The following is a 10,286-nucleotide window of genomic DNA, read 5'->3' as shown; positions in this document are numbered from 1 at the left end:
GTAAATTTTGTCATATTTACTTAGTTCCCTTGTTTTATCTTTTTGTTGTGACAGACTAACTGTAGTTGGGCTAGTCCAACTAGTGATGGACTATTAGTTTGAATAGTGAGGGCTAGCAATGTGCTTTTAGGCCAAAAAAGGCATCTACCTCTAATAAATTGTATGTTTTGGCATATTTTAGTTCTTGCTCATGCATGCAGTGCCTTAGTATCTGTGCTGTAGGCACGTCACAAAGATTTATGTAATCCCTAAGGGATTCTGCCCCTATTCTGAGTTCTTGTAATTTGTAAACTGGAAGATGAGGATTTTTTGTTGGGAAATACGGAGGAGCTGTGTTGTCATACAACTGCAGCAAAACTGCTAATAGTTGCTGTAGCCCACTTAGTCCCTGGTGGATCTGGCTGTGATGTCATTTCCGCCTTCTCTGGAAAAGTGAACAAGCAGCTGAAGGAAGAGGGTGAATGATTGCCCTTTTTTTTTTTTTTTTTTTTTCCTAGTAGCACAACTGCACTGCATTTCACTCAAGATGTACTAAGAAGCCTCATTGCATTCTTTAATCTCAATTCCAATCATTAAGTTTCTGCAGCTGTCAGAGCCACGATTTTCACAAGGTTTTGGATATTTTTGATATATCTTTTTTTGCTGCTGGTACAAGACAAACTGGCACCTTAGCTAGCACCAGTAACACTGTTTGCAAAAAAAAAAAAAAAAAACCAAAAACAAAACCACCACATTTTAATGGCTGTTGTAATCCTATATAAGATTACAACAGAAATTAAGCCGTGTATTTATAAACACCTATTGCAGGTTGCTAGCAGCTTGTGCATTAAAACTGAACATCAAGCAGATGAAATCCAGGAGGATGTGGGTACTGCATGTGTTTTAGAATTTTTTATTATTCTTTATCAAACATACTGTGGAGGAATGCATTCTCATCTCTTCTCACTCCTCTAATGGATTGGATATGAAACTATGTAGTGAGGATTTAATTTTCCTTTCATTTTAAATATGCTTAGAAATATATTGAATAAAAAATAAAATGGACAAAAGATTAGGCAGCTGAAATGTACCTGGCAGAATAATATAAAGATGATATTTGAATTGTAGTCTGTAAATAAACACTGATTTTTGTAATTACACAGAAATCAGCAGTGAAACGTTGTATTTTAAGATTGTATTTTCACATTTACTTTTTGAGGTGGTGAATTAATTTACTTGAGCAGGAACTGTATACATGAAGAGTAGAATGACATCACTCTTGGCAGTACTCCTTGTGTTCTCTAAAATACAGCAGTTATTTGAACTAAATCTCCATATATAGATGTTAATATTAACTTACAAAATTTAGGGTTTGCTTTACTATTTTCAAAGTGCAAAAGATATATTTTAGAATGAGGTTAGAGAACTAGCTATGACTAGCTAGTCATAGTTAAGTGTTAATTAAGACATTGACAGAAAGGATTATCTGCCACCTTAGACGCTGCTAAATCTGTGGAAAGGTAGATTGGAAATTGCATCTGCATTAGAATAATTACATATTTAGCAGTAAATTTTAGGTGTAATAACTAAGCATTACAGCAAGAGTAAAGGCTTAATCCCTTCTGGCCACATTACAAAGAGTTGCAAAGCAGGATCTTGTCCTGGTTGGCTCTACTGTCTCTTTGTAGCTGCTCAGTGGGAGTGCTGGGCTCACTCTGGGTGCTGCCAGGTAGTAATCACATGGTGCCATCTGAATTGTGATTCTCAGATTCGTGGACTAGTTCCCAGCTCACCTTCCCCCTTTGGTTGCAGCTTGTTCCCTGTTGTGTCTGCCGTTGGCTGTTTGTGCAGGGTGCTGTGTGTCAAATCATCAGGCACAAATGTTATTTGCCAAGATACAATTTGCTTTCTGTACTTGTGCTTTGCGATAATTACACTGAAGATTTTAGTCCCAATCCGGTAAAACTGACATTTTGGAGTCAGCATCATTCCTGTGCCTCTTCCACTTGCTCTCTGTGGCAACCTGCAAACCTGCTGGCACTGTCCTTGTTGGGCTGTACTGCCATGAAGCTCCATCCCAGCCTGCTTCATCCTTGAGGGTGGAGAGCGGTGTTACGGAGCTACCCTTCTTTCATCCTCCCATGCCAGGGTGATTTACGCTTATACTATGTTTAGCTTTCAGTGTAAGAAGCTGCCTTGATTTCTGTGAGATCCTTACATGTTTTGTAGGACTTTATACCCACTAGATGTAAATAGAGTCTATATGTAGGGAGTGTGAGGAGCCACATATATGCTGTTAAATTTGTTTGTAATCTTGTGGGTTTAATTCTGAATACAGTCATTACCAAGTGCCTTTCCATACTGCTGAGATATTTTTGTGTCGACCTAGATTCTTTGGTTGGTGCCCTCCATTTTTTTCAGGAGGACATCTCTATTATCCAGCAGATGTAGCAGTAAACTCAACAACTTACTAGCAAATTGCAGTCAGCACCTGCTACATTCAAGCATCATTTTTTCTTCCAAACTGTTCACTTACTCCATGTTGCAATAATAATAAAAAGGGTAGTAGTAACTGTTTACGAAACACAAGATTTGAGAACTGGTCCCTCAAAACCAGCTACTGCAGTTACCAGTGTGTTCAAATTGAACAGGGTTGAAAGTTTTTTTTAATGATTTCCTTAAGGACTGTAACACTGTTGAGTTCTTTTACACAACACTTGATCAAGATGATTCTGATGTAACCAGGTACCCTGGCACAGTTGTGATAGCTGTGGATAGAGGATCTAACATAACATCCAAGTGCTTTGGTATTTTTTCTTTTGATGATAAACACAGAGTTAAATTTATGGGACATTTGAGTTCTTTTCACCCGAGTGGCCACTTGGGTCACCCAACATGACTTTCTATATATTATGTGTATTGTATAGATTTATGTAGATCTGATGTCTATTTAATCACTGCCCAATTTAGATCTTAGAATGTCTTGTTACTGTTGTTTAAGTATGCATAACAGCCCTTTCAAGTGTGACCTTTCTGTTGCTATGTATCTTGGGAACAAAAGAAGGATTTCATAATGAACAGCCTTGCCATAATGAGTCATTATTTTTTTAAAAATACAGCAACTCTCCTAAACAAATGCCATGATATATATTCCATGGTCAGCATCAATTTGGACAAATCAGGCTGCATTCCACACTAAAATGCTGGTGTGCTAATACAAGAAGACAATTGTCATAGTTATTTCAGTGGGATTTTTTTCACTGTTTTCTGTCCAGTCGGGCAAGTTCTCCCACATTACTTGGGAGTTAAAAAGTGCCTAGGTTTTATATAATTCAACCTAATTTTCCACAAATAAGCAAAATACATTCAACTATTTGGAATAAAACACATTTCACTCAGTACAGATTTGTTGTTTGATTTACAGAGATTAAGTTTAGGTGGCTTACTTTATATTTCATAATCATTTATCTGTAGATTTACATCTCATTTAAGTTCATCAGTGACTGGTGAAATGCTGTTCATTGCATCAACTGCAAGCTCTTGACAGAACCAGCTTAATCCTCAGTTTTACTTTCATGACTTCTTGTGTTAAAATAACAAATGTCGTTGTGTAAAAGCCCCTGGGAATATCATAATGCCAAATTAATCTGTGTTGCTACCTTGAAATGGCTGCATAGGGTTATGGAAACTTGTTTCAGTTCTGCTGACCATTTAATCTAGTCAAGAAAAGTGATGGCATAGAGAAGTGCATATAAAGTGTTCAACTGCAGCTTGTCCAGTTAAGATAAGGTTTATCAGTTACACTTCTGCAGCAGCTCTCCTGTCCCCTTTGTAGTAAACAGTTAACAGAAACACCAGTTACATTTAATGGGGATTGTAACTTCGTTTTCTCCCTTTCCCATATGATCCACAGGACCTATGATTTGGATACCAGCAACCCCATGAAAACTTGTCATAGAATATAAGTGATGTTGCAGACATAACAGCTAGAAGTTACATTTCATGGTGATCTGCTGATACAGATGGACTAGCAAAAACAGCAGAGAAGCCTGCACAAGTTCTCTGTCATGTTTACGAAAGGAGATCTTGCTGTGCAATCTAATAGCCATCTTCATAATGCCGTATGTTGCCTACAAAGTTTTAACAGTGAAGAGCAACTCTGACGAAAATACAGATTAGGTGCATTAATCAAAAAAACCCATTTTTGTTACAAAGTAGAACAAATTATTACATAGCATAATAAACATATATCTGTAAAGATTAAACAATTAGAAAATAAAGGTTAAATTTAGGTAGATCTAGCAACAGAGGTCCGAAGAAACATTTTTGGTAGTATTATCTGTTAAATTCAGATACAGGCTTGCTTTCTTTTCCCATTGGCCATTTATTCCTCACACACGTCTCTATCAAGCAGAAACCTGCTTCTTGTGTTAATGTATTTCATAAATGTATTTTACGTGGACATGTTCAAGAGTCTGCTCTAGAATATCCTTTTCATATCTCTTTTACAAAAGTACTTTGTCAATTTTTTCCTTCTTCTCCCTTGCCATGATTTAGGGAACGTTGATAAAATATTATCAATCAAGTTGTAAATACATCATCCTTGACTTCCATTAAACACGTGCCTGGGAACATACATTGGGATGCATCACTGGCTTGTACACTCGCTCCCTGTCCTCCCCAGTCCCAGGGGTGGTCTCCAGACTGCTGGCATTACTCACGATAATTAAGGACAAGTTAAAACTAGGGCAGCAATATAAAGTTGTGCCAAAACCCATGTTTGAGAGCTTCGCTCTTCATATGCTAGGGACCTAGTCACGACGGGGCGGAGCTGATGGAGGTCAGCTGCCGGAGCTGGGCCTGGGGCACTAAGAGACTGTTCCAGCCGCGGGTGCCGGGGGCGGCGACCGAGGACAGCAGCGGGGACCTGCCTGTGATCCGTTTCACAGCCCAGCGCTGCGCTCAGGACGCTTGTGCCACAGTTTTAGATTTCTGCCTCTAAATAAATCACAGAGCTGGATTTTTTTCCTATTTCCACGTTCCAGATAATTTCAAGGACACCGCCGGCCTGCGGGTCCCCCGAGACCGTCTCCGAGCAGACCGAGCTCCGCAGTGCACCTGCTGCCCGCGCACAGGCAGAAGCGCCGCAAGCAGAGGCCCCGTAGATTGGGAGAATGACTCGACCCCGCTCCCCGTTTATCTCTTAAGAATTCCCTAACAAACGTTTAAGTCACAACCTCCCTTGTTTTCTGGTGGTCCGGGCAGATGCCGGGGAAGGACCGCCCGCTACCGGGCGCAGGCGTTCGCTGCGGCGTGGGCCCTCCCGGCTTCCGTCCCAGACGATCCCGCCCCGCCGCCCTCGCTCTGCCGCCGCTCCCCTTCCCCTCCCCGCCCCCGGCCGTGGCGTAGCCGGGCTCGGTTTCCGTGATAGCTGCGAGCGAGGGCCGCATCGCTCCGGGTGTGTGCGAGAGCCCGTCAGGAAAAGCGTGCGCTATGGGGGAGGCAGTCTGCACTCTGCGCCGTCTTTATTAGAGCCGCCGCCCAGCCCAGCTGGAGCCATGGACAAAGCCGACAAGGTGCGAGGGGCGGGTCGGCGCTGAGGAGACCGTAAACAGTGGCGGCGGGAGGGATCTGCGACGCTCCGGCGCGGCGGTGAGGGAGGAAGGGGTGAAAGTGGCCGGGAGGGGATCAGAGCGCAGCGCTCCGCTGGGGCAGCGTTGCGGCCCGTCTCTGCCAGACCCGTGTCTGTCAGGCGCGGCCCATCAGGCAGCGGCCGAGCGGAGCGGCAGGGCGCGGCTCGCGGCCTGTGAGGCCAGCTGTGTCGTAGGGTAGAACGACGGGGACCTGGCGTGCCGGCGAGCTCCCGTACCTTCCCGCCAAAGAAGGGCCCTCAGGAGGCTTTGCATGAGGCATTTTCAAGGCTGGAAGCGGGAGCTGGGGGTATGTTTGCGGGTTGTACCCCGTCCGCCGTCCTTTTTCCCGTGCGGGAGGCTGGGCGCTGGCTCCTGCGAGAGACGTTCAGCCCAGCTTTGACTTGCTCTGTCTGGGAGAGCTGGAAAGCTGTGAGCATCCCCCCTTGCATTCGCAAAGGGATGTAAAGCTCCGTTTTGGCCTTTTCTGTCCTGTTCCTGCAGGATTTGTTTCAAGCTTGGGGAGTAATTGCAGTTAGTGACACTTAATTTAAACCTGCCTGGTTACTCGAAGAGAATTCTACAGGTTTCATGGGAACTTTGCAATGTGAGAGATTTGTCACTTTTGTTGAGATACTTTAAATATCGGATTTAAGTTCTTAACTTGAAGCTTTCAGTGTTAGAAAAAGCCGATGTTCTCAGCTGATCAGTGGGAAGAGTTGGGTGTAGCTGATTAATTCTGAAAATTACTTCTTTTTTTTTTTTTTTTTTTTCCTTAGCTTGGTCTTGTCAAGGTAATTGGTTTGCATTATTCTGAAAACCCTTCACGCTGTAGGTGTGAGGAAGCTTAGGCTAGGACTTAAGGGTTCATGTGATTTGTTACATATACGCAATAAAATATTTCATCACCGGGAGGTAGCTGTGCATGACATCTGAAATTAATGTTGAAATCTGTAACAATCTCATTTTACTTCTAAGCCTCTGCTTCAGGAGAGTGTGTGGATAAGTCATGAATTCTTGCCTTTTTTAATTGGTTGGGTTTTTTTTCTTTGGGTGTTTTTTTGGTTTTGTGGCTTCAGCTTTGGCTCCTGTGGCAAAGTAGATAGTAAAAATGCACTCTTTAAAGATATATTGCCTTTTTTTTTTTTTTGTACATATGTCTAAGGAAGTTAGTGAATTAGAGTATCTTACTATTGTATGGCTCCTGTTGTCTTTGTCACACCAGAAAGCCTAGTAAGAAAATTATTTTAAATTCACTTTTTTCATGCTTCATTATTTGTCTTTATGTAGAAAAATTTTTCTTATTCTCAAAATCTTGCATTAAAATCCTGGGAGGTGGTGTGAGGCTGTTTTTAACTCTTTCGGTTCATCTGTCATTAGCACTGAAGGACACTTGTGAAATATTAATTTCCTGTTGTTCGAGCTTCTCGTTACTGGAAGTTCACACACATGCTCCTATTAAACCATTCTTTTTATTTGTTGGAAATAGCTCATGAAAACACAGAATCATTGTGGGCTTCTGTGTTGACTCTCGCGATGTGACTACTTTAACTCAGTACAGTGTTTCAGCTTGGAGGTGCAGTTTAGCTTTTTGAAGCAGTGGCTGTATTTTGTTTATTCGCTTTGCAGCATATCTAGTCCTGTTGGTTCCTTATCCACTAATAAGGCTTCTAGGCAGACAAATAATTAATACCTGATGAGTTTCTAAAATGATGCAACTATCTTGTTCCTTTTGTCTTCTCATTGTACAGTAGTATCTTGATTAGAGTTCCCTGAATGCTTTGGGTTTGAGCCTTTTGTGCTATAAGAATTGAATGTAATCTCTTTTGCCAGTGTAAGTGTTTGGTAAGGTTGCATCAGTTTTGGGTACTGTACCATCTTTTCATCTGGGTTCCTTTCTGCACCTGTATTTCATGGTATCTGATAAATGAATATTAAAGCATGCAGATATGTGTTAACAGTACTTAACCTCTTCTCCTATTTCCCCCAGAGTACTTTCTCGGTTTCGGTATGGTAAGTGTACAAACTGATAGGAATAACTAATGTGGAATTAACAGTGTTCCTACTCCCTCATAATCTGTTTAAAGTGTAGTATTTCCAGAGTAAAGGGGGATCACAAATGCTTTTGATGGAGGATGTGTCTGAGCAGGGTTTTATGTTGCTGACTCAGTAAGTGGATAGGATAAGTTGTGCCCCAAGAACTTTGGGACACCTGAATGACAGAGATGTCACTTGTAGATTGCCCTCGAGGTTTCTGTTATTTAATTTCTGGTATGACTTTTGTTATTAACATCTGCTCAGCAACATTTTGGAAGCTCTCTCACATAGAAGAGAATGTGATGAAGCTGTTAAAAAATAATTATTTTATGATAGGACATGTTGTGATTTTTGCAGTGGGTGTGGGAATTCGCTTCTGTCTATGCCAGAACTGGAACTGTTCCCATTTAAAAGTTCATGGTTTCAGCAGTTAAGTGGGGGTTGTTTTCTTACAAGAGATAAAACTCAGCACATGACTTGTACTGCGCTTTCTGTTGAAGCTGATTGTGGTAAAAAAACTTACAAGAAACAACTTCCCCTCTCAAAAATATCACTCTGCTTTGATTTTCCTAAGTGTTATACATATGTCTTGTCCTATGATTAAGACAATTGGTTCCATTAGTGCACTTGAGAAATCATGTGAAGTTGCAAAATCAGTGACCTGTGTTTTGTATTAGTATTGCTTAAAAACAGACTGTTCTGCTTGCTTCTGCTATTGTTGACCATTCAACAGTTGGCTGGATAATATGCTTGCCATAGAAGCAGATCCTAATCAGTGTTTTGTGCCCTTTATCCTATCCCATTTCCTTCGGTGTTCCTTACCCACGACAGATTTTTCAGCTGAGACAAACTCAAAAAAAGGTCAGTTTTCCTGTACTGTGTTTTGCACTTTCTCTTACAGAAGAATTTAAGGTTTATGACAGTTTTGTGTTGTGTTACCACATAATGTTCTCCAGTGAATTTAAATGTGAACTGGTATGATATATGAACATCTTTTTGATCACATTTATCATTGACCTGTTTGTGGAGATGGAAGTTGACTCACATTACTGGTTCGTATAAATACTTTCTGTGCCTAGGCTACAAAACACTCAAACTTTACTACTTCACATTGAAAGTAGTGTGGATTAAGAAGTTTGTGTGTACTGTGAAGTGCTGTAGTGCTTAGTAGTGCTTAGTGAACTACTAAGTGAGGAGAGATCCAATTGGTAGCTTTTTTTGTCTTTGGACAAGACGTGTGAAATACAAATATTTATTTCTTTTTTACTTTCTTTCTTTTTTGTTTGTTTGGTTTTTTTTGAGAGAGAATTGTGGGTTTCAGTTTAAATATGCCAGCTTGTTGTTTTGTGCTGCTCACTCAGTTTCTACATATCTAAAAATTTGTTACATTCTGAGCATGGTACTTTCTACTGTGAAAGGGGAGAGAATTATTCATGTTTCCTTGATGAGCTGAGGAAAAAGGGAAAGACTAACTTCATAGCGTATTTATTCTAAGTATTGCATTGAAATTACTATGTTTAATCTAAATAGGGAGGAATAAATTCTGTGCTTTGTTTAATGGCCTGCTGCTGGTGTTTCCAGTTGGACTGCATATTTACCATTCCTGAAGTATCTGCCACTTACAAGCAGCTAATTATAGAAACAATGACTACCATATTTGTAAAGTTTCTCTTAAAATAGATTAACTGTGACCTGTCTTACTACTAACATTACTTTTAAGTGATGAAATCCAAAATGTAGAAGCAGGGTTGGGGTTTTTTGAGCTGTGTTTTATCGCAGATTTGTGATGAGACTTCTTGTTTCCAGACTTTGAGACAGTAAACCAGCTGATTTTATTATAGCCCTCTGAAATGTCTCATCTGTGTCTGTTTTCTCGCCCTGTAAATGCTAAGATTGATAACCAAGTGTTCTAAGAACGCAAGCTAACAGAGACCCTATTTAAGGCAGCATGCTGAATAACAATAAGCTACAGTGAACAAAAACTTTTCTAAGATTAAACATACAGTGCTATAACTATAGGACAAAGTTTACCATTCTGTTCCTGCTTGTGTCATCTTCTGTCTTTGCAGCTGTTGATGACTACAGTAGCTTTTATATGGGAAACAAAGGATCACTTCAGTATATATGCTATCTTGAAAGAGTTGTAATTGTTGGACTGAAATATGTAACGAGCTACTGAAAGACATTTCAGGATGTCTACAAAAGAGACTTCTGTACAAATATTGGTTGCTTTTGAAGGGGTGTGCTTCCATTTATAGGCAACTCATTGAAAATCTGGTATTTCAGCATGACATATTTAGAACTGTGTTGGTTATCAAAGGTCAATTTCAGTAAAGGTTTGTTAGCTTTATGATGTGAAAGGTTGAATAAACATAAAGTTGCTTTCCAGAATTAAGTTTGGTCTTGCAATATGGGCAATATTTGCCTTTAGATTGCCTGGTCAAGAACAGGTATTAGTTTATTTTGACTGTTGATAGTCTGACCCTACTTTTACTGATTTTTAGTGGCAAAGTGCTAGTTTTTTAGTGGATATAGACTAGAGTAAATCTCAAAACTGTAGGAGCAATGGGACTAGAAATTAGTATAATATTTTGTAAGCATTAGGGAAAGTACAGGAACCTTCCTTCAAATTCTTTAATA

The sequence above is a fragment of the Indicator indicator genome, chromosome 16 (assembly GCF_027791375.1).
Source record: "Indicator indicator isolate 239-I01 chromosome 16, UM_Iind_1.1, whole genome shotgun sequence".
NCBI classification, from domain to species: Eukaryota; Metazoa; Chordata; class Aves; order Piciformes; family Indicatoridae; genus Indicator; species Indicator indicator.
This window is presented reverse-complemented; position numbering follows the sequence as displayed.